Genomic DNA, 20,000 nt, shown 5'->3' with positions numbered 1-20,000 from the left:
AGACCGCCTGGGAATACCAGGTGCTGTAAGCTTTTGCATCTTTTACACACCAGAGGGCGACAAATCACGAGTTTTAACTTTGGATACTCGCAATTTCATCATTATTTCAGATTTGACTTCCCCAAATACACAGGCATACAATAGATCTTGTTCTCCAACGTAAACGGTCCCTAGTAACTAGGGTACATTCGTAAATAAATTGAGCATCATGGCTAGAAGTGACTAAATGTTGCCTAATCTTTCTCATCGAGAAATTACACAATTACAGCAACACAAAAAGGAACTCCACCGGACAAAGTTCAGTGCTCACAAGGAGCCTCATTCAACACACACGGTTCCATTCCCATTCATGCAAAGCACGAAAGTGTAAAACTTGGGAACATACTTGAGAGCAAAGATCACATTCAATCTCATTCAAGGCACGGATGTGAATGCAACGGGATGAAATTACTGAAATGATGCCTGCCCTCGAACTGTGATGATGGACTACCCGACTCGCCAATAATATTGGGTTCTGGTGTATTGAAATACAGGAGCTGCTGGATTTGTGTGTTTTCTTACCCCCTCACCATAGTTTGTCAAATGTTTAAACAACTGAACTTATATTCAAGGTTTGTTTCTCTTCATATGTTTTACTGGTTTACATTTGTCTCAGCAACCTGTTGAATGATTCTTCTGCTTTCAAAACAAAATGACAACAGGATGAATGCACACACTTGAAAATACAATACATGCAATGTTATGCATCATAGTGATGCAACCTCCTTTCAGTTTCATACTGCATGTCAATTGAAATCCTTACTGAAATGCACACCTTCTCAAGATTGCGCTTGACTGGCGTGTCAGGCACTCAATTACAGCTGTTTTATCAAGACAATGTGTTCGTTTTGTAATATATAGTTCCGGTCTGGTGTGGCACCCCAGCTAACGCACAACGTTGCCACAACGTTTCGTGTTAGCAGGGACTGTCTGCGGCGCGCTGGTGTGTCCCGGACTTTAGAGTAGAGAGACAGTTCAACTGCAAGTATGAGCGGCAGAAACGGATATTGCCTTCTCTTTAAGTAGAGCGTCAGGGACAGCCTCCCTGGCTTACGGCCATACTAGCCTGAATACGCCCGATCTCGTCCGATCTCGGAAGCTAAGCAGGCTCGGGCCTGGTCAGTACTTGGATGGGAGACCACCTGGGAAAACCAGGTGCTGTAAGCTTTTGCATCTTTTACACACCAGAGGGCGACAAATCACGAGTTTTAACTTTGGATACACGCAATTTCATCATTATTTCAGATTTGACTTCCCCAAATACACAGGCATACAATAGATCTTGTTCTCCAACGTAAACGGTCCCTAGTAACTAGGGTACATTCGTAAATAAATTGAGCATCATGGCTAGAAGTGACTAAATGTTGCCTAATCTTTCTCATCGAGAAATGACACAATTACAGCAACACAAAAAGGAACTCCACCGGACAGAGTTCAGTGCTCACAAGGAGCCTCATTCAACACACACGGTTCCATTCCCATTCATGCAAAGCACGAAAGTGTAAAACTTGGGAACATACTTGAGAGCAAAGATCACATTCAATCTCATTCAAGGCACGGATGTGAATGCAACGGGATGAAATTACTGAAATGATGCCTGCCCTCGAACTGTGATGATGGACTACCCGACTCGCCAATAATATTGGGTTCTGGTGTATTGAAATACAGGAGCTGCTGGATTTGTGTGTTTTCTTACCCCCTCACCATAGTTTGTCAAATGTTTAAACAACTGAACTTATATTCAAGGTTTATTTCTCTTCATATGTTTTACTGGTTTACATTTGTCTCAGCAATCTGTTGAATGATTCTTCTGCTTTCAAAACAAAATGACAACAGGATGAATGCACACACTTGAAAATACAATACATGCAATGTTATGCATCATAGTGATGCAACCTCCTTTCAGTTTCATACTGCATGTCAATTGATATCCTTACTGAAATGCACACCTTCTCAAGATTGCGCTTGACTGGCGTGTCAGGCACTCAATTACAGCTGTTTTATCAAGACAATGTGTTCGTTTTGTAAAATATAGTTCCGGTCTGGTGTGGCACCCCAGCTAACGCACAACGTTGCCACAACGTGGCATATTAGCAGGGACTGTCTGCGGCGCGCTGGTGTGTCCCGGGCTTTAGAGTAGAGAGACAGTTCAACTGTAAGTATGAACGGCAGAAACGGATATTGCCATCCCTTTAAGTAGAGCGTCAGGGACAGCCTCCCTGGCTTACGGCCATACTAGCCTGAATACGCCCGATCTCGTCCGATCTCGGAAGCTAAGCAGGCTCGGGCCTGGTCAGTACTTGGATGGGAGACCGCCTGGGGAATACCAGGTGCTGTAAGCTTTTGCATCTTTTACACACCAGAGCGCGACAAATCACGAGTTTTAACTTTGGATACACGCAATTTCATCATTATTTCAGATTTGACTTCCCCAAATACACAGGCATACAATAGATCTTGTTCTCCAACGTAAACGGTCCCTAGTAACTAGGGTACATTCGTAAATAAATTGAGCATCATGGCTAGAAGTGACTAAATGTTGCCTAATCTTTCTCATCGAGAAATGACACAATTACAGCAACACAAAAAGGAACTCCACCGGACAAAGATCAGTGCTCACAAGGAGCCTCATTCAACACACACGGTTCCATTCCCATTCATGCAAAGCACGAAAATGTAAAACTTGGGAACATACTTGAGAGCAAAGATCACATTCAATCTCATTCAAGGCACGGATGTGAATGCAACGGGATGAAATTACTGAAATGATGCCTGCCCTCGAACTGTGATGATGGACTACCCGACTCGCCAATAATATTGGGTTCTGGTGTATTGAAATACAGGAGCTGCTGGATTTGTGTGTTTTCTTACCCCCTCACCATAGTTTGTCAAATGTTTAAACAACTGAACTTATATTCAAGGTTTGTTTCTCTTCATATGTTTTACTGGTTTACATTTGTCTCAGCAACCTGTTGAATGATTCTTCTGCTTTCAAAACAAAATGACAACAGGATGAATGCACACACTTGAAAATACAATACATGCAATGTTATGCATCATAGTGATGCAACCTCCTTTCAGTTTCATACTGCACGTCAATTGAAATCCTTACTGAAATGCACACCTTCTCAAGATTGCGCTTGACTGGCATGTCAGGCACTCAATTACAGCTGTATTATCAAGACAATGTGTTCGTTTTGTAAAATATAGTTCCGGTCTGGTGTGGCACCCCAGCTAACGCACAACGTTGCCACAATGTTGCCACAACGTGGCGTCTTAGCAGGGACTGTCTGCGGCGCGCTGGTGTGTCCCGGGCTTTAGAGTAGAGAGACAGTTCAACTGTAAGTATGAACGGCAGAAACGGATATTGCCTTCCCTTTAAGTAGAGCGTCAGGGACAGCATTCCTGGCTTACGGCCATACTAGCCTGAATACGCCCGATCTCGTCCGATCTCGGAAGCTAAGCAGGCTCGGGCCTGGTCAGTACTTGCATGGGAGACCGCCTGGGAATACCAGGTGCTGTAAGCTTTTGCATCTTTTACACACCAGAGGGCGACAAATCACGAGTTTTAACTTTGGATACACGCAATTTCATCATTATTTCAGATTTGACTTCCCCAAATACACAGGCATACAATAGATCTTGTTCTCCAACGTAAACGGTCCCTAGTAACTAGGGTACATTCGTAAATAAATTGAGCATCATGGCTAGAAGTTACTAAATGTTGCCTAATCTTTCTCATCGAGAAATGACACAATTACAGCAACACAAAAAGGAACTCCACCGGACAAAGTTCAGTGCTCACAAGGAGCCTCATTCAACACACACGGTTCCATTCCCATTCATGCAAAGCACGAAAGTGTAAAACTTGGGAACATACTTGAGAGCAAAGATCACATTCAATCTCATTCAAGGCACGGATGTGAATGCAACGGGATGAAATTACTGAAATGATGCCTGCCCTCGAACTGTGATGATGGACTACCCGACTCGCCAATAATATTGTGTTTTGGTGTATTGAAATACAGGAGCTGCTGGATTTGTGTGTTTTCTTACCCCCTCACCATAGTTTGTCAAATGTTTAAACAACTGAACTTATATTCAAGGTTTGTTTCTCTTCATATGTTTTACTGGTTTACATTTGTCTCAGCAACCTGTTGAATGATTCTTCTGCTTTCAAAACAAAATGACAACAGGATGAATGCACACACTTGAAAATACAATACATGCAATGTTATGCATCATAGTGATGCAACCTCCTTTCAGTTTCATACTGTATGTCAATTGAAATCCTTATTGAAATGCACACCTTCTCAAGATTGAGCTTGACTGGCGTGTCAGGCACTCAATTACAGCTGTATTATCAAGACAATGTGTTCGTTTTGTAATATATAGTTCCGGTCTGGTGTGGCACCCCAGCTAACGCACAACGTTGCCACAATGTTGCCACAACGTGGCGTGTTAGCAGGGACTGTCTGCGGCGCGCTGGTGTGTCCCGGGCTTTAGAGTAGAGAGACAGTTCAACTGTAAGTATGAACGGCAGAAACGGATATTGCCTTCCCTTTAAGTAGAGCGTCAGGGACAGCCTCCCTGGCTTACGGCCATACTAGCCTGAATACGCCCGATCTCGTCCGATCTCGGAAGCTAAGCAGGCTCGGGCCTGGTCAGTACTTGGATGGGAGACCGCCTGGGAATACCAGGTGCTGTAAGCTTTTGCATCTTTTACACACCAGAGCGCGACAAATCACGAGTTTTAACTTTGGATACACGCAATTTCATCATTATTTCAGATTTGACTTCCCCAAATACACAGGCATACAATAGATCTTGTTCTCCAACGTAAACGGTCCCTAGTAAATAGGGTACATTCGTAAATAAATTGAGCATCATGGCTAGAAGTGACTAAATGTTGCCTAATCTTTCTCATCGAGAAATGACACAATTACAGCAACACAAAAAGGAACTCCACCGGACAAAGATCAGTGCTCACAAGGAGCCTCATTCAACACACACGGTTCCATTCCCATTCATGCAAAGCACGAAAGTGTAAAACTTGGGAACATACTTGAGAGCAAAGATCACATTCAATCTCATTCAAGGCACGGATGTGAATGCAACGGGATGAAATTACTGAAATGATGCCTGCCCTCGAACTGTGATGATGGACTACCCGACTCGCCAATAATATTGGGTTCTGGTGTATTGAAATACAGGAGCTGCTGGATTTGTGTGTTTTCTTACCCCCTCACCATAGTTTGTCAAATGTTTAAACAACTGAACTTATATTCAAGGTTTGTTTCTCTTCATATGTTTTACTGGTTTACATTTGTCTCAGCAACCTGTTGAATGATTCTTCTGCTTTCAAAACAAAATGACAACAGGATGAATGCACACACTTGAAAATACAATACATGCAATGTTATGCATCATAGTGATGCAACCTCCTTTCAGTTTCATACTGCATGTCAATTGAAATCCTTACTGAAATGCACACCTTCTCAAGATTGCGCTTGACTGGCGTGTCAGGCACTCAATTACAGCTGTTTTATCAAGACAAATGTGTTCGTTTTGTAAAATATAGTTCCGGTCTGGTGTGGCACCCCAGCTAACGCACAACGTTGCCACAACGTTTCGTGTTAGCAGGGACTGTCTGCGGCGCGCTGGTGTGTCCCGGGCTTTAGAGTAGAGAGACAGTTCAACTGTAAGTATGAACGGCAGAAACGGATATTGCCTTCCCTTTAAGTAGAGCGTCAGGGACAGCCTCCCTGGCTTACGGCCATACTAGCCTGAATACGCCCGATCTCGTCCGATCTCGGAAGCTAAGCAGGCTCGGGCCTGGTCAGTACTTGGATGGGAGACCGCCTGGGAATACCAGGTGCTGTAAGCTTTTGCATCTTTTACACACCAGAGCGCGACAAATCACGAGTTTTAACTTTGGATACACGCAATTTCATCATTATTTCAGATTTGACTTCCCCAAATACACAGGCATACAATAGATCTTGTTCTCCAACGTAAACGGTCCCTAGTAACTAGGGTACATTCGTAAATAAATTGAGCATCATGGCTAGAAGTGACTAAATGTTGCCTAATCTTTCTCATCGAGAAATGACACAATTACAGCAACACAAAAAGGAACTCCACCGGACAAAGATCAGTGCTCACAAGGAGCCTCATTCAACACACACGGTTCCATTCCCATTCATGCAAAGCACGATAGTGTAAAACTTGGGAACATACTTGAGAGCAAAGATCACATTCAATCTCATTCAAGGCACGGATGTGAATGCAACGGGATGAAATTACTGAAATGATGCCTGCCCTCGAACTGTGATGATGGACTACCCGACTCGCCAATAATATTGGGTTCTGGTGTATTGAAATACAGGAGCTGCTGGATTTGTGTGTTTTCTTACCCCCTCACCATAGTTTGTCAAATGTTTAAACAACTGAACTTATATTCAAGGTTTGTTTCTCTTCATATGTTTTACTGGTTTACATTTGTCTCAGCAACCTGTTGAATGATTCTTCTGCTTTCAAAACAAAATGACAACAGGATGAATGCACACACTTGAAAATACAATACATGCAATGTTATGCATCATAGTGATGCAACCTCCTTTCAGTTTCATACTGCATGTCAATTGAAATCCTTACTGAAATGCACACCTTCTCAAGATTGCGCTTGACTGGCGTGTCAGGCACTCAATTACAGCTGTTTTATCAAGACAAATGTGTTCGTTTTGTAAAATATAGTTCCGGTCTGGTGTGGCACCCCAGCTAACGCACAACGTTGCCACAACGTTTCGTGTTAGCAGGGACTGTCTGCGGCGCGCTGGTGTGTCCCGGGCTTTAGAGTAGAGAGACAGTTCAACTGTAAGTATGAACGGCAGAAACGGATATTGCCTTCCCTTTAAGTAGAGCGTCAGGGACAGCCTCCCTGGCTTACGGCCATACTAGCCTGAATACGCCCGATCTCGTCCGATCTCGGAAGCTAAGCAGGCTCGGGCCTGGTCAGTACTTGGATGGGAGACCGCCTGGGAATACCAGGTGCTGTAAGCTTTTGCATCTTTTACACACCAGAGCGCGACAAATCACGAGTTTTAACTTTGGATACACGCAATTTCATCATTATTTCAGATTTGACTTCCCCAAATACACAGGCATACAATAGATCTTGTTCTCCAACGTAAACGGTCCCTAGTAACTAGGGTACATTCGTAAATAAATTGAGCATCATGGCTAGAAGTGACTAAATGTTGCCTAATCTTTCTCATCGAGAAATGACACAATTACAGCAACACAAAAAGGAACTCCACCGGACAAAGATCAGTGCTCACAAGGAGCCTCATTCAACACACACGGTTCCATTCCCATTCATGCAAAGCACGATAGTGTAAAACTTGGGAACATACTTGAGAGCAAAGATCACATTCAATCTCATTCAAGGCACGGATGTGAATGCAACGGGATGAAATTACTGAAATGATGCCTGCCCTCGAACTGTGATGATGGACTACCCGACTCGCCAATAATATTGGGTTCTGGTGTATTGAAATACAGGAGCTGCTGGATTTGTGTGTTTTCTTACCCCCTCACCATAGTTTGTCAAATGTTTAAACAACTGAACTTATATTCAAGGTTTGTTTCTCTTCATATGTTTTACTGGTTTACATTTGTCTCAGCAACCTGTTGAATGATTCTTCTGCTTTCAAAACAAAATGACAACAGGATGAATGCACACACTTGAAAATACAATACATGCAATGTTATGCATCATAGTGATGCAACCTCCTTTCAGTTTCATACTGCATGTCAATTGAAATCCTTACTGAAATGCACACCTTCTCAAGATTGCGCTTGACTGGCGTGTCAGGCACTCAATTACAGCTGTATTATCAAGACAATATGTTCGTTTTGTAATATATAGTTCCGGTCTGGTGTGGCACCCCAGCTAACGCACAACGTTGCCACAACGTTTCGTGTTAGCAGGGACTGTCTGCGGCGCGCTGGTGTGTCCCGGACTTTAGAGTAGAGAGAGAGTTCAACTGCAAGTATGAGCGGCAGAAACGGATATTGCCTTCCCTTTAAGTAGAGCGTCAGGGACAGCCTCCCTGGCTTACGGCCATACTAGCCTGAATACGCCCGATCTCGTCCGATCTCGGAAGCTAAGCAGGCTCGGGCCTGGTCAGTACTTGGATGGGAGACCGCCTGGGAATACCAGGTGCTGTAAGCTTTTGCATCTTTTACACACCAGAGGGCGACAAATCACGAGTTTTAACTTTGGATACACGCAATTTCATCATTATTTCAGATTTGACTTCCCCAAATACACAGGCATACAATAGATCTTGTTCTCCAACGTAAACGGTCCCTAGTAACTAGGGTACATTCGTAAATAAATTGAGCATCATGGCTAGAAGTGACTAAATGTTGCCTAATCTTTCTCATCGAGAAATGACACAATTACAGCAACACAAAAAGGAACTCCACCGGACAAAGTTCAGTGCTCACAAGGAGCCTCATTCAACACACACGGTTCCATTCCCATTCATGCAAAGCACGAAAGTGTAAAACTTGGGAACATACTTGAGAGCAAAGATCACATTCAATCTCATTCAAGGCACGGATGTGAATGCAACGGGATGAAATTACTGAAATGATGCCTGCCCTCGAACTGTGATGATGGACTACCCGACTCGCCAATAATATTGGGTTCTGGTGTATTGAAATACAGGAGCTGCTGGATTTGTGTGTTTTCTTACCCCCTCACCATAGTTTGTCAAATGTTTAAACAACTGAACTTATATTCAAGGTTTGTTTCTCTTCATATGTTTTACTGGTTTACATTTGTCTCAGCAACCTGTTGAATGATTCTTCTGCTTTCAAAACAAAATGACAACAGGATGAATGCACACACTTGAAAATACAATACATGCAATGTTATGCATCATAGTGATGCAACCTCCTTTCAGTTTCATACTGCATGTCAATAGAAATCCTTACTGAAATGCACACCTTCTCAAGATTGCGCTTGACTGGCGTGTCAGGCACTCAATTACAGCTGTTTTATCAAGAGAATGTGTTCGTTTTGTAATATATAGTTCCGGTCTGGTGTGGCACCCCAGCTAACGCACAACGTTGCCACAATGTTGCCACAACGTGGCGTGTTAGCAGGGACTGTCTGCGGCGCGCTGGTGTGTCCCGGGCTTTAGAGTAGAGAGACAGTTCAACTGTAAGTATGAACGGCAGAAACGGATATTGCCTTCCCTTTAAGTAGAGCGTCAGGGACAGCCTCCCTGGCTTACGGCCATACTAGCCTGAATACGCCCGATCTCGTCCGATCTCGGAAGCTAAGCAGGCTCGGCCTGGTCAGTACTTGGATGGGAGACCGCCTGGGAATACCAGGTGCTGTAAGCTTTTGCATCTTTTACACACCAGAGGGCGACAAATCACGAGTTTTAACTTTGGATACACGCAATTTCATCATTATTTCAGATTTGACTTCCCCAAATACACAGGCATACAATAGATCTTGTTCTCCAACGTAAACGGTCCCTAGTAACTAGGGTACATTCGTAAATAAATTGAGCATCATGGCTAGAAGTGACTAAATGTTGCCTAATCTTTCTCATCGAGAAATGACACAATTACAGCAACACAAAAAGGAACTCCACCGGACAAAGTTCAGTGCTCACAAGGAGCTTCATTCAACACACACGGTTCCATTCCCATTCATGCAAAGCACGAAAGTGTAAAACTTGGGAACATACTTGAGAGCAAAGATCACATTCAATCTCATTCAAGGCACGGATGTGAATGCAACGGGATGAAATTACTGAAATGATGCCTGCCCTCGAACTGTGATGATGGACTACCCGACTTGCCAATAATATTGGGTTCTGGTGTATTGAAATACAGGAGCTGCTGGATTTGTGTGTTTTCTTACCCCCTCACCATAGTTTGTCAAATGTTTAAACAACTGAACTTATATTCAAGGTTTGTTTCTCTTCATATGTTTTACTGGTTTACATTTGTCTCAGCAACCTGTTGAATGATTCTTCTGCTTTCAAAACAAAATGACAACAGGATGAATGCACACACTTGAAAATACAATACATGCAATGTTATGCATCATAGTGATGCAACCTCCTTTCAGTTTCATACTGCATGTCAATTGAAATCCTTACTGAAATGCACACCTTCTCAAGATTGCGCTTGACTGGCGTGTCAGGCACTCAATTACAGCTGTTTTATCAAGACAATGTGTTCGTTTTGTAATATATAGTTCCGGTCTGGTGTGGCACCCCAGCTAACGCACAACGTTGCCACAACGTTTCGTGTTAGCAGGGACTGTCTGCGGCGCGCTGGTGTGTCCCGGACTTTAGAGTAGAGAGACAGTTCAATTGCAAGTATGAGCGGAAGAAACGGATATTGCCTTCCCTTTAAGTAGAGCGTCAGGGACAGCCTCCCTGGCTTACGGCCATACTAGCCTGAATACGCCCGATCTCGTCCGATCTCGGAAGCTAAGCAGGCTCGGGCCTGGTCAGTACTTGGATGGGAGACCGCCTGGGAATACCAGGTGCTGTAAGCTTTTGCATCTTTTACACACCAGAGGGCGACAAATCACGAGTTTTAACTTTGGATACACGCAATTTCATCATTATTTCAGATTTTACTTCCCCAAATACACAGGCATAGAATAGATCTTGTTCTCCAACGTAAACGGTCCCTAGTAACTAGTGTACATTCGTAAATAAATTGAGCATCATGGCTAGAAGTGACTAAATGTTGCCTAATCTTTCTCATCGAGAAATGACACAATTACAGCAACACAAAAAGGAACTCCACCGGACAAAGTTCAGTGCTCACAAGGAGCCTCATTCAACACACACGGTTCCATTCCCATTCATGCAAAGCACGAAAGTGTAAAACTTGGGAACATACTTGAGAGCAAAGATCACATTCAATCTCATTCAAGGCACGGATGTGAATGCAACGGGATGAAATTACTGAAATGATGCCTGCCCTCGAACTGTGATGATGGACTACCCGACTCGCCAATAATATTGGGTTCTGGTGTATTGAAATACAGGAGCTGCTGGATTTGTGTGTTTTCTTACCCCCTCACCATAGTTTGTCAAATGTTTAAACAACTGAACTTATATTCAAGGTTTGTTTCTCTTCATATGTTTTACTGGTTTACATTTGTCTCAGCAACCTGTTGAATGATTCTTCTGCTTTCAAAACAAAATGACAACAGGATGAATGCACACACTTGAAAATACAATACATGCAATGTTATGCATCATAGTGATGCAACCTCCTTTCAGTTTCATACTGCATGTCAATTGAAATCCTTACTGAAATGCACACCTTCTCAAGATTGCGCTTGACTGGCGTGTCAGGCACTCAATTACAGCTGTTTTATCAAGACAATGTGTTTTTTTTGTAAAATATAGTTCCGGTCTGGTGTGGCACCCCAGCTAACGCACAACGTTGCCACAATGTTGCCACAACGTGGCATGTTAGCAGGGACTGTCTGCGGCGCGCTGCTGTGTCCCGGGCTTTAGAGTAGAGAGACAGTTCAACTGTAAGTATGAACGGCAGAAACGGATATTGCCTTCCCTTTAAGTACAGCATCAGGGACAGCCTCCCTGGCTTACGGCCATACTAGCCTGAATACGCCCGATCTCGTCCGATCTCGGAAGCTAAGCAGGCTCGGGCCTGGTCAGTACTTGGATGGGAGACCGCCTGGGAATACCAGGTGCTGTAAGCTTTTGCATCTTTTACACACCAAAGGGCGACAAATCACAAGTTTTAACTTTGGATACACGCAATTTCATCATTATTTCAGATTTGACTTCCCCAAATACACAGGCATACAATAGATCTTGTTCTCCAACGTAAACGGTCCCTAGTAACTAGTGTACATTTGTAAATAAATTGAGCATCATGGCTAGAAGTGACTAAATGTTGCCTAATCTTTCTCATCGAGAAATGACACAATTACAGCAACACAAAAAGGAACTCCACCGGACAAAGTTCAGTGCTCACAAGGAGCCTCATTCAACACACACGGTTCCATTCCCATTCATGCAAAGCACGAAAGTGTAAAACTTGGGAACATACTTGAGAGCAAAGATCACATTCAATCTCATTCAAGGCACGGATGTGAATGCAACGGGATGAAATTACTGAAATGATGCCTGCCCTCGAACTGTGATGATGGACTACCCGACTCGCCAATAATATTGGGTTCTGGTGTATTGAAATACAGGAGCTGCTGGATTTGTGTGTTTTCTTACCCCCTCACCATAGTTTGTCAAATGTTTAAACAACTGAACTTATATTCAAGGTTTGTTTCTCTTCATATGTTTTACTGGTTTACATTTGTCTCAGCAACCTGTTGAATGATTCTTCTGCTTTCAAAACAAAATGACAACAGGATGAATGCACACACTTGAAAATACAATACATGCAATGTTATGCATCATAGTGATGCAACCTCCTTTCAGTTTCATACTGCATGTCAATTGAAATCCTTACTGAAATGCACACCTTCTCAAGATTGCGCTTGACTGGCGTGTCAGGCACTCAATTACAGCTGTTTTATCAAGACAATGTGTTCGTTTTGTAATATATAGTTCCGGTCTGGTGTGGCACCCCAGCTAACGCACAACGTTGCCACAATGTTGCCACAACGTGGCGTGTTAGCAGGGACTGTCTGCGGCGCGCTGGTGTGTCCCGGGCTTTAGAGTAGAGAGACAGTTCAACTGTAAGTATGAACGGCAGAAACGGATATTGCCTTCCCTTTAAGTAGCGCGTCAGGGACAGCCTCCCTGGCTTACGGCCATACTAGCCTGAATACGCCCGATCTCGTCCGATCTCGGAAGCTAAGCAGGCTCGGGCCTGGTCAGTACTTGGATGGGAGACCCCCTGGGAATACCAGGTGCTGTAAGCTTTTGCATCTTTTACACACCAAAGGGCGACAAATCACGAGTTTTAACTTTGGATACACGCAATTTCATCATTATTTCAGATTTGACTTCCCCAAATACACAGGCATACAATAGATCTTGTTCTCCAACGTAAACGGTCCCTAGTAACTAGTGTACATTCGTAAATAAATTGAGCATCATGGCTAGAAGTGACTAAATGTTGCCTAATCTTTCTCATCGAGAAATGACACAATTACACCAACACAAAAAGGAACTCCACCGGACAAAGTTCAGTGCTCACAAGGAGCCTCATTCAACACACACGGTTCCATTCCCATTCATGCAAAGCACGAAAGTGTAAAACTTGGGAAAATACTTGAGAGCAAAGATCACATTCAATCTCATTCAAGGCACGGATGTGAATGCAACGGGATGAAATTACTGAAATGATGCCTGCCCTCGAACTGTGATGATGGACTACCCGACTCGCCAATAATATTGGGTTCTGGTGTATTGAAATACAGGAGCTGCTGGATTTGTGTGTTTTCTTACCCCCTCACCATAGTTTGTCAAATGTTTAAACAACTGAACTTATATTCAAGGTTTGTTTCTCTTCATATGTTTTACTGGTTTACATTTGTCTCAGCAACCTGTTGAATGATTCTTCTGCTTTCAAAACAAAATGACAACAGGATGAATGCACACACTTGAAAATACAATACATGCAATGTTATGCATCATAGTGATGCAACCTCCTTTCAGTTTCATACTGCATGTCAATTGAAATCCTTACTGAAATGCACACCTTCTCAAGATTGCGCTTGACTGGCGTGTCAGGCACTCAATTACAGCTGTTTTATCAAGACAATGTGTTCGTTTTGTAATATATAGTTCCGGTCTGGTGTGGCACCCCAGCTAACGCACAACGTTGCCACAATGTTGCCACAACGTGGCGTGTTAGCAGGGACTGTCTGCGGCGCGCTGGTGTGTCCCGGACTTTAGAGTAGAGAGACAGTTCAACTGCAAGTATGAGCGGCAGAAACGGATATTGCCTTCCCTTTAAGTAGAGCGTCAGGGACAGCCTCCCTGGCTTACGGCCATACTAGCCTGAATACGCCCGATCTCGTCCGATCTCGGAAGTCAAGCAGGCTTGGGCCTGGTCAGTACTTGGATGGGAGACCGCCTTGGAATACCAGGTGCTGTAAGCTTTTGCATCTTTTACACACCAGAGGGCGACAAATCACGAGTTTTAACTTTGGATACACGCAATTTCATCAATATTTCAGATTTTACTTCCCCAAATACACAGGCATACAATAGATCTTGTTCTCCAACGTAAACGGTCCCTAGTAACTAGGGTACATTCGTAAATAAATTGAGCATCATGGCTAGAAGTGACTAAATGTTGCCTAATCTTTCTCATCGAGAAATGACACAATTACAGCAACACAAAAAGGAACTCCACCGGACAAAGTTCAGTGCTCACAAGGAGCCTCATTCAACACACACGGTTCCATTCCCATTCATGCAAAGCACGAAAGTGTAAAACTTGGGAAAATACTTGAGAGCAAAGATCACATTCAATCTCATTCAAGGCACGGATGTGAATGCAACGGGATGAAATTACTGAAATGATGCCTGCCCTCGAACTGTGATGATGGACTACCCGACTCGCCAATAATATTGGGTTCTGGTGTATTGAAATACAGGAGCTGCTGGATTTGTGTGTTTTCTTACCCCCTCACCATAGTTTGTCAAATGTTTAAACAACTGAACTTATATTCAAGGTTTGTTTCTCTTCATATGTTTTACTGGTTTACATTTGTCTCAGCAACCTGTTGAATGATTCTTCTGCTTTCAAAACAAAATGACAACAGGATGAATGCACACACTTGAAAATACAATACATGCAATGTTATGCATCATAGTGATGCAACCTCATTTCAGTTTCATACTGCATGTCAATTGAAATCCTTACTGAAATGCACACCTTCTCAAGATTGCGCTTGACTGGCGTGTCAGGCACTCAATTACAGCTGTATTATCAAGACAATGTGTTCGTTTTGTAAAATATAGTTCCGGTCTGGTGTGGCACCCCAGCTAACGCACAACGTTGCCACAATGTTGCCACAACGTGGCGTGTTATCAGGGACTGTCTGCGGCGCGCTGGTGTGTCCCGGGCTTTAGAGTAGAGAGACAGTTCAACTGTAAGTATGAACGGCAGAAACGGATATTGCCTTCCCTTTAAGTAGCGCGTCAGGGACAGCCTCCCTGGCTTACGGCCATACTATCCTGAATACGCCCGATCTCGTCAGATCTCGGAAGCTAAGCAGGCTCGGGCCTGGTCAGTACTTGGATGGGAGACCGCCTGGGAATACCAGGTGCTGTAAGCTTTTGCATCTTTTACACTACAGAGGGCGACAAATCACGAGTTTTAACTTTGGATACACGCAATTTCATCATTATTTCAGATTTGACTTCCCCAAATACACAGGCATACAATAGATCTTGTTCTCCTACGTAAACGGTCCCTAGTAACTAGGGTACATTCGTAAATAAATTGAGCATCATGGCTAGAAGTGACTAAATGTTGCCTAATCTTTCTCATCGAGAAATGACACAATTACAGCAACACAAAAAGGAACTCCACCGGACAAAGTTCAGTGCTCACAAGGAGCCTCATTCAACACACACGGTTCCATTCCCATTCATGCAAAGCACGAAAGTGTAAAACTTGGGAACATACTTGAGAACAAAGATCACATTCAATCTCATTCAAGGCACGGATGTGAATGCAACGGGATGAAATTACTGAAATGATGCCTGCCCTCGAACTGTGATGATGGACTACCCGACTCGCCAATAATATTGGGTTCTGGTGTATTGAAATACAGGAGCTGCTGGATTTGTGTGTTTTCTTACCCCCTCACCATAGTTTGTCAAATGTTTAAACAACTGAACTTATATTCAAGGTTTGTTTCTCTTCATATGTTTTACTGGTTTACATTTGTCTCAGCAACCTCAGCAAAAATGATTCTTCTGCTTTCAAAACAAAATGACAACAGGATGAATGCACACACTTGAAAATACAATACATGCAATGTTATGCATCATAGTGATGCAACCTCCTTTCAGTTTCATACTGCATGTCAATTGAAATCCTTATTGAAATGCACACCTTCTCAAGATTGCGCTTGACTGGCGTGTCAGGCACTCAATTACAGCTGTATTATCAAGACAATGTGTTCGTTTTGTAAAATATAGTTCCGGTCTGGTGTGGCACCCCAGCTAACGCACAACGTTGCCACAACGTTTCGTGTTAGCAGGGACTGTCTGCGGCGCGCTGGTGTGTCCCGGACTTTAGAGTAGAGAGACAGTTCAACTGCAAGTATGAGCGGCAGAAACGGATATTGCCTTCCCTTTAAGTAGAGCGTCAGGGACAGCCTCCCTGGCTTACGGCCATACTAGCCTGAATACGCCCGATCTCGTCCGATCTCGGAAGCTAAGCAGGCTCGGGCCTGGTCAGTACTTGGATGGGAGACTGCCTGGGAATACCAGGTGCTGTAAGCTTTTGCATCTTTTACACACCAGAGGGCGACAAATCACGAGTTTTAACTTTGGATACACGCAATTTCATCATTATTTCAGATTTGACTTCCCCAAATACACAGGCATACAATAGATCTTGTTCTCCAACGTAAACGGTCCCTAGTAACTAGTGTACATTCGTAAATAAATTGAGCATCATGGCTAGAAGTGACTAAATGTTGCCTAATCTTTCTCATCGAGAAATGACACAATTACACCAACACAAAAAGGAACTCCACCGGACAAAGTTCAGTGCTCACAAGGAGCCTCATTCAACACACACGGTTCCATTCCCATTCATGCAAAGCACGAAAGTGTAAAACTTGGGAAAATACTTGAGAGCAAAGATCACATTCAATCTCATTCAAGGCACGGATGTGAATGCAACGGGATGAAATTACTGAAATGATGCCTGCCCTCGAACTGTGATGATGGACTACCCGACTCGCCAATAATATTGGGTTCTGGTGTATTGAAATACAGGAGCTGCTGGATTTGTGTGTTTTCTTACCCCCTCACCATAGTTTGTCAAATGTTTAAACAACTGAACTTATATTCAAGGTTTGTTTCTCTTCATATGTTTTACTGGTTTACATTTGTCTCAGCAACCTGTTGAATGATTCTTCTGCTTTCAAAACAAAATGACAACAGGATGAATGTACACACTTGAAAATACAATACATGCAATGTTATGCATCATAGTGATGCAACCTCATTTCAGTTTCATACTGCATGTCAATTGAAATCCTTACTGAAATGCACACCTTCTCAAGATTGCGCTTGACTGGCGTGTCAGGCACTCAATTACAGCTGTATTATCAAGACAATGTGTTCGTTTTGTAAAATATAGTTCCGGTCTGGTGTGGCACCCCAGCTAACGCACAACGTTGCCACAATGTTGCCACAACGTGGCGTGTTAGCAGGGACTGTCTGCGGCGCGCTGGTGTGTCCCGGGCTTTAGAGTAGAGAGACAGTTCAACTGTAAGTATGAACGGCAGAAACGGATATTGCCTTCCCTTTAAGTAGAGCGTCAGGGACAGCCTACCTGGCTTACGGCCATACTATCCTGAATACGCCCGATCTCGTCAGATCTCGGAAGCTAAGCAGGCTCGGGCCTGGTCAGTACTTGGATGGGAGACCGCCTGGGAATACCAGGTGCTGTAAGCTTTTGCATCTTTTACACTCCAGAGGGCGACAAATCACGAGTTTTAACTTTGGATACACGCAATTTCATCATTATTTCAGATTTGACTTCCCCAAATACACAGGCATACAATAGATCTTGTTCTCCTACGTAAACGGTCCCTAGTAACTAGGGTACATTCGTAAATAAATTGAGCATCATGGCTAGAAGTGACTAAATGTTGCCTAATCTTTCTCATCGAGAAATGACACAATTACAGCAACACAAAAAGGAACTCCACCGGACAAAGTTCAGTGCTCACAAGGAGCCTCATTCAACACACACGGTTCCATTCCCATTCATGCAAAGCACGAAAGTGTAAAACTTGGGAACATACTTGAGAACAAAGATCACATTCAATCTCATTCAAGGCACGGATGTGAATGCAACGGGATGAAATTACTGAAATGATGCCTGCCCTCGAACTGTGATGATGGACTACCCGACTCGCCAATAATATTGGGTTCTGGTGTATTGAAATACAGGAGCTGCTGGATTTGTGTGTTTTCTTACCCCCTCACCATAGTTTGTCAAATGTTTAAACAACTGAACTTATATTCAAGGTTTGTTTCTCTTCATATGTTTTACTGGTTTACATTTGTCTCAGCAACCTGTTGAATGATTCTTCTGCTTTCAAAACAAAATGACAACAGGATGAATGTACACACTTGAAAATACAATACATGCAATGTTATGCATCATAGTGATGCAACCTCATTTCAGTTTCATACTGCATGTCAATTGAAATCCTTACTGAAATGCACACCTTCTCAAGATTGCGCTTGACTGGCGTGTCAGGCACTCAATTACAGCTGTATTATCAAGACAATGTGTTCGTTTTGTAAAATATAGTTCCGGTCTGGTGTGGCACCCCAGCTAACGCACAACGTTGCCACAATGTTGCCACAACGTGGCGTGTTAGCAGGGACTGTCTGCGGCGCGCTGGTGTGTCCCGGGCTTTAGAGTAGAGAGACAGTTCAACTGTAAGTATGAACGGCAGAAACGGATATTGCCTTCCCTTTAAGTAGAGCGTCAGGGACAGCCTACCTGGCTTACGGCCATACTATCCTGAATACGCCCGATCTCGTCAGATCTCGGAAGCTAAGCAGGCTCGGGCCTGGTCAGTACTTGGATGGGAGACCGCCTGGGAATACCAGGTGCTGTAAGCTTTTGCATCTTTTACACTCCAGAGGGCGACAAATCACGAGTTTTAACTTTGGATACACGCAATTTCATCATTATTTCAGATTTGACTTCCCCAAATACACAGGCATACAATAGATCTTGTTCTCCTACGTAAACGGTCCCTAGTAACTAGGGTACATTCGTAAATAAATTGAGCATCATGGCTAGAAGTGACTAAATGTTGCCTAATCTTTCTCATCGAGAAATGACACAATTACAGCAACACAAAAAGGAACTCCACCGGACAAAGTTCAGTGCTCACAAGGAGCCTCATTCAACACACACGGTTCCATTCCCATTCATGCAAAGCACGAAAGTGTAAAACTTGGGAACATACTTGAGAACAAAGATCACATTCAATCTCATTCAAGGCACGGATGTGAATGCAACGGGATGAAATTACTGAAATGATGCCTGCCCTCGAACTGTGATGATGGACTACCCGACTCGCCAATAATATTGGGTTCTGGTGTATTGAAATACAGGAGCTGCTGGATTTGTGTGTTTTCTTACCCCCTCACCATAGTTTGTCAAATGTTTAAACAACTGAACTTATATTCAAGGTTTGTTTCTCTTCATATGTTTTACTGGTTTACATTTGTCTCAGCAACCTCAGCAAAAATGATTCTTCTGCTTTCAAAACAAAATGACAACAGGATGAATGCACACACTTGAAAATACAATACATGCAATGTTATGCATCATAGTGATGCAACCTCCTTTCAGTTTCATACTGCATGTCAATTGAAATCCTTATTGAAATGCACACCTTCTCAAGATTGCGCTTGACTGGCGTGTCAGGCACTCAATTACAGCTGTATTATCAAGACAATGTGTTCGTTTTGTAAAATATAGTTCCGGTCTGGTGTGGCACCCCAGCTAACGCACAACGTTGCCACAACGTTTCGTGTTAGCAGGGACTGTCTGCGGCGCGCTGGTGTGTCCCGGACTTTAGAGTAGAGAGACAGTTCAACTGCAAGTATGAGCGGCAGAAACGGATATTGCCTTCCCTTTAAGTAGAGCGTCAGGGACAGCCTCCCTGGCTTACGGCCATACTAGCCTGA

The 20,000-nt window shown here is 43.4% G+C and overlaps 18 non-coding genes across 18 annotated transcripts in view; all 18 read left to right on the top strand.

Annotated features, from left to right (window-relative positions):
• LOC136741302 (5S ribosomal RNA) overlaps positions 1 to 32 on the top strand; it is a 119-nt gene extending 87 nt beyond the window's left edge. Inside the window, exon 1 of the ribosomal RNA XR_010814001.1 lies at positions 1 to 32. This exon is cut by the window's left edge and continues 87 nt beyond it. This is a non-coding gene — a ribosomal RNA (5S ribosomal RNA).
• Positions 33 to 1,087: 1,055 nt separating this feature from the next.
• Positions 1,088 to 1,206, top strand: LOC136741411 (5S ribosomal RNA). Its single transcript, XR_010814104.1, has one exon. It is a non-coding gene; the product is annotated as a 5S ribosomal RNA (ribosomal RNA).
• Positions 1,207 to 2,261: 1,055 nt separating this feature from the next.
• Positions 2,262 to 2,381, top strand: LOC136741636 (5S ribosomal RNA). Its single transcript, XR_010814320.1, has one exon. It is a non-coding gene; the product is annotated as a 5S ribosomal RNA (ribosomal RNA).
• Positions 2,382 to 3,447: 1,066 nt separating this feature from the next.
• LOC136741510 (5S ribosomal RNA) lies at positions 3,448 to 3,566 on the top strand. The gene has a single exon (XR_010814200.1). It is a non-coding gene; the product is annotated as a 5S ribosomal RNA (ribosomal RNA).
• A 1,066-nt stretch (positions 3,567 to 4,632) lies between these two features.
• Positions 4,633 to 4,751, top strand: LOC136741301 (5S ribosomal RNA). The gene has a single exon (XR_010814000.1). It is a non-coding gene; the product is annotated as a 5S ribosomal RNA (ribosomal RNA).
• A 1,056-nt stretch (positions 4,752 to 5,807) lies between these two features.
• LOC136741300 (5S ribosomal RNA) lies at positions 5,808 to 5,926 on the top strand. The gene has a single exon (XR_010813999.1). It is a non-coding gene; the product is annotated as a 5S ribosomal RNA (ribosomal RNA).
• Positions 5,927 to 6,982: 1,056 nt separating this feature from the next.
• On the top strand, positions 6,983 to 7,101 carry LOC136741299 (5S ribosomal RNA). The gene has a single exon (XR_010813998.1). It is a non-coding gene; the product is annotated as a 5S ribosomal RNA (ribosomal RNA).
• A 1,055-nt stretch (positions 7,102 to 8,156) lies between these two features.
• Positions 8,157 to 8,275, top strand: LOC136741298 (5S ribosomal RNA). Its single transcript, XR_010813997.1, has one exon. It is a non-coding gene; the product is annotated as a 5S ribosomal RNA (ribosomal RNA).
• A 1,066-nt stretch (positions 8,276 to 9,341) lies between these two features.
• On the top strand, positions 9,342 to 9,459 carry LOC136741652 (5S ribosomal RNA). Its single transcript, XR_010814336.1, has one exon. It is a non-coding gene; the product is annotated as a 5S ribosomal RNA (ribosomal RNA).
• Positions 9,460 to 10,514: 1,055 nt separating this feature from the next.
• On the top strand, positions 10,515 to 10,633 carry LOC136741297 (5S ribosomal RNA). The gene has a single exon (XR_010813996.1). It is a non-coding gene; the product is annotated as a 5S ribosomal RNA (ribosomal RNA).
• Positions 10,634 to 11,699: 1,066 nt separating this feature from the next.
• LOC136741296 (5S ribosomal RNA) lies at positions 11,700 to 11,818 on the top strand. Its single transcript, XR_010813995.1, has one exon. It is a non-coding gene; the product is annotated as a 5S ribosomal RNA (ribosomal RNA).
• A 1,066-nt stretch (positions 11,819 to 12,884) lies between these two features.
• Positions 12,885 to 13,003, top strand: LOC136741402 (5S ribosomal RNA). The gene has a single exon (XR_010814096.1). It is a non-coding gene; the product is annotated as a 5S ribosomal RNA (ribosomal RNA).
• Positions 13,004 to 14,069: 1,066 nt separating this feature from the next.
• LOC136741532 (5S ribosomal RNA) lies at positions 14,070 to 14,188 on the top strand. The gene has a single exon (XR_010814220.1). It is a non-coding gene; the product is annotated as a 5S ribosomal RNA (ribosomal RNA).
• Positions 14,189 to 15,254: 1,066 nt separating this feature from the next.
• Positions 15,255 to 15,373, top strand: LOC136741623 (5S ribosomal RNA). Its single transcript, XR_010814308.1, has one exon. It is a non-coding gene; the product is annotated as a 5S ribosomal RNA (ribosomal RNA).
• Positions 15,374 to 16,431: 1,058 nt separating this feature from the next.
• Positions 16,432 to 16,550, top strand: LOC136741542 (5S ribosomal RNA). The gene has a single exon (XR_010814229.1). It is a non-coding gene; the product is annotated as a 5S ribosomal RNA (ribosomal RNA).
• A 1,066-nt stretch (positions 16,551 to 17,616) lies between these two features.
• LOC136741622 (5S ribosomal RNA) lies at positions 17,617 to 17,735 on the top strand. Its single transcript, XR_010814307.1, has one exon. It is a non-coding gene; the product is annotated as a 5S ribosomal RNA (ribosomal RNA).
• Positions 17,736 to 18,801: 1,066 nt separating this feature from the next.
• Positions 18,802 to 18,920, top strand: LOC136741621 (5S ribosomal RNA). The gene has a single exon (XR_010814306.1). It is a non-coding gene; the product is annotated as a 5S ribosomal RNA (ribosomal RNA).
• Positions 18,921 to 19,978: 1,058 nt separating this feature from the next.
• The window catches only part of LOC136741540 (5S ribosomal RNA), a 119-nt gene continuing 97 nt past the window's right edge, over positions 19,979 to 20,000 (top strand). The window contains exon 1 of the ribosomal RNA XR_010814227.1: positions 19,979 to 20,000. This exon is cut by the window's right edge and continues 97 nt beyond it. This is a non-coding gene — a ribosomal RNA (5S ribosomal RNA).

The sequence above is a fragment of the Amia ocellicauda genome, unplaced genomic scaffold (assembly GCF_036373705.1).
Source record: "Amia ocellicauda isolate fAmiCal2 unplaced genomic scaffold, fAmiCal2.hap1 HAP1_SCAFFOLD_68, whole genome shotgun sequence".
NCBI classification, from domain to species: domain Eukaryota; kingdom Metazoa; phylum Chordata; class Actinopteri; order Amiiformes; family Amiidae; genus Amia; species Amia ocellicauda.
The sequence above is the reverse complement of the archived record's forward strand: the minus strand, read 5'-3'. Positions and strand labels throughout refer to the sequence as shown.